The sequence below is a fragment of the Zingiber officinale genome, chromosome 3B, assembly GCF_018446385.1.
Source record: "Zingiber officinale cultivar Zhangliang chromosome 3B, Zo_v1.1, whole genome shotgun sequence".
NCBI classification, from domain to species: Eukaryota; Viridiplantae; Streptophyta; class Magnoliopsida; order Zingiberales; family Zingiberaceae; genus Zingiber; species Zingiber officinale.
In genome coordinates this window covers 112,069,819-112,072,956 of record NC_055991.1, presented here as the reverse complement: position 1 = coordinate 112,072,956, position 3,138 = coordinate 112,069,819, and the positions used below count along the sequence as shown (strand labels likewise).

At 40.8% G+C, this 3,138-nt stretch overlaps 1 long non-coding RNA gene across 1 annotated transcript; it reads left to right on the top strand.

Annotated features, from left to right (window-relative positions):
• Positions 1 to 1,890: 1,890 nt before the first annotated feature.
• LOC121968518 lies at positions 1,891 to 2,926 on the top strand. The gene is made up of 3 exons (XR_006108192.1): positions 1,891 to 2,423; positions 2,499 to 2,573; positions 2,767 to 2,926. It is a non-coding gene; the product is annotated as an uncharacterized LOC121968518 (long non-coding RNA).
• The last annotated feature ends 212 nt before the right edge of the window (positions 2,927 to 3,138 follow it).

The following is a 3,138-nucleotide window of genomic DNA, read 5'->3' as shown; positions in this document are numbered from 1 at the left end:
TATTTAATATTTATTTCTTTGACCTATCAAAGGGTGAGGTTTAGCTTGATAAATCAATATGCCCGATAAGTTGGGAAATGATATTACTTATAGTATGTGTTGTTGATTATAGAAGGAATCTGTGTCATAGTTATCTAGGTTGAGAATGTCCCCAAGAGGAGCTCATAAGGATTGTCATGTTAAACCTTGCAGGTGGACCTAGTCCAACATGACAATAAAGTTGAGTGGTACTAATCTTGGAGCTAGATATTAATTAAATGAGTTGTCAGTAACTCACTTAATTAGTGGACATTCGTAATCTTAAACACAGGGAGACTAACACACTCATGATAAGAAGGAGCCCATAATGTAATTTGGGATTGGTGCGGTAGTGCGGTAATAACTCTCTAGTGGAATGAGTTATTATCGATGAACTTGAGTTGTGTGTTCGGGGCGAGCACGGGATACTCAAGCTCATCGGAAGGCCAAAACCAATTTCTCCTCTAGGTCCCTGTTGTAGCCTCAATAAAGCCTCAAGTCCATCCAAAGAAAAGCCTATCTTGGTGTCCAAGAAGAGGCCGGTTCATTGCTTGGTGACCAAGCAATGGCCGACCACATATTCTCTAGAAATGGCCGACCCTTGCCTTGGGTAAGGGGGCCGACCACAATATTTAAATTAGGAAGGTTGTTTTTGAATTTTTAAATTTCCTCAGATATTTACAATTTGTAAAAAGAGAGATTTTAAAATTTTCCTAATTTAAATTAGGCCACAAGGTTTTAAAAGAGAGTTGTAAAATTTATAAAACTTTCTTTTAAAAAGAAATATTATTAGAGATGTTTTAAATTTTAAAACTTGGTTTTAAATTTTAAAACTTTCCTTTTAATATCCACATTAGAAAAAAAGAGAGAGAGTTTGTAAAATTTTATTAGAAGTTTTCTTCTTTTAAAATTTTATAAATTTTTTTTTCTTTCCCTTTTAATAAGTGGCCGACCACCTTGCTTGGTGCCCAAGCAAGGGGCCGGCCAAATAATTAAACATCAACAAATAGTTGTTTAATTAATAAATCAATCTAGGATTGATTAATTAAAAGGAAAGAAAAAGAAAAAAAAAAGAAATAGGAATGAGTCTAATTTTTTATAAAACTCTTTCCATAATTTTCCGTTGGAAAACTAATATAAAAAGGGGGAAGGGGAGGCCTTGAATAACATAACAATTGATATTGTGTTGTTGGAGATCATCAAGTGGCCGGCCCCCTCTCCCTCTCTTCCCTTTGCTCTCTTTTGCTCCTTTGTAGTGGTGGTGGCCGAATTCTAGAGAAAGAGGAGAAGCTTTCCGGGTGGTGTTTGTCTTGGAGGATCGTCGCCCACACGACGTTCAAGAGGAGGCGAGGGATACGGCAGAAGATCTCGAGATTTTTAGCATACAAGGAAGAGGTACAAATAGTATTTAATTTCCGCATCATACTAGTTAATTTTTCTTTGTATAAATACCAAATACAAGAGGCATTCGATTCTTATTTTTCGAATTTAATTCGATGTTGTGTTCTTTTTCTTTTTTCCTTGTGATTTGATTGTTCCTTTTGGTTAACCTAGAGTTATATAAGGAAATTAAATATTAACTTTCCTTAAAAGGCTTTGTCTAGTCGGTGGTGGTTGCTCCCATTGTAAAATACCGAAAATATACGAATATTAATAAGGGAATTTTCCAGAATTTTTGGAATTTTTTGGGAATTTTTCGGAGCTCGTATGGACGAGTTAACGGGGACAAGAACGGGGCCGGGAAAAAGCCTGTTTAGGCTACCCCATTTAAGCGAAGAAAAGATTATATTTATATATCCTTTTCCTTTCATTTTATTTATTTATTTTCATTTTCTTTTGTCGCCGTTTCTTCCTTGCCGAGCCACCCCGCGCACCCCTCTTCTCTCCCCGTCGCAACTTGTGCCCTAACTGCCGCCCTCTCCGCCGGAATTAAAGCCTCTCCTCTCCCTCTACTGATCTCTTTCTTCCCGATCCCTTCTTCCTCTTCTCTCCCAAGCTTTCTTCCTTTTCTTCACCACAGAAGTCGACGCCGACCCCAATCGCCGGTGCCCTAGCCTCTGCCCGACTCCAGCGACACCCATCTCCACGGTGTCACCTTGCAGTACAATGCCGAGCTTTCTCCCCTCTGTGCTGCCAGCGACCCTCACAACTGACAGTTTCGTGCTGCCCTTCTACTTTTCTGCCGCTTCTCCTCAGCCCTAGCCAACGCTGCCGGAGTAGTGCCGACGGTCGCCTCCTTTGTGCCGGCAACCGAGTCTAGCGCCGGCTGTTCCTCTTTGCCCTAATCTGCCGCCGGCCGAGTTCCTACTTTCCGCACGAATCCAGTATAGCCGAGCCCTGGCACTGTAGTTGGCCATCAGATTTGACCCAAAGTCGTTGTTGATACCCTGGTTCACCCCTATACGGTGGGTTTCTTCCATTTCCGGTCAAGGGTAAGCTGCTAGTGTGAAATTGGGATCTGATTTTATACATTTTGTTAGGTTTTTGATCACCTCAGTGGAGGGTTTCCAGCAGCTACCTCATCCTGTAGCAATCAGCTTTGACTGTGAATTGAGGTAAGATTTAGGGTTTTGATCTTTGTGGTAGATTATTGCTAGTGTGTTAGCAATAATTATTGATTTAGGTTTAGAAGGTATATAACGGTGTAATTGGGGTTAATGAAACTAACCCTAACTGGTCAGTGGATTAGAAATTAGTTTGGCTATTTGCTTATACTTAAATTTAGCTAAACTATACGGTTTATTACAGGACTTTGTTTCGAGACGAGCATCTCAATGTCCGAGTTGGACCAGACTGATCTTATTTTCTTATTGGAGGCGGGTACTTTGACTTATGTCTTTGATATGCATAATAATATGTTTAACATATAGCAGTGATCGTGTAATCATTTTGTTTCGGTTGGTCACTACTGTTGGTGCGGTTAGCACTAACGATTTAACCCAGGTTTTGATAAATGACAAATAGGTTAAGTTAGTTTTGTTGTTGTCTGACACTTTGATCGAGTGTGCAGGAGAAGTCCAGACAGGTCGACGGGCTGACCGGATGTCTGGCACGAAGTCCAGCTAGGTCGACGGGCTGACCGGATAGCTGGCGAGAAGTCCAAGCGGGTCGATGGGCTGA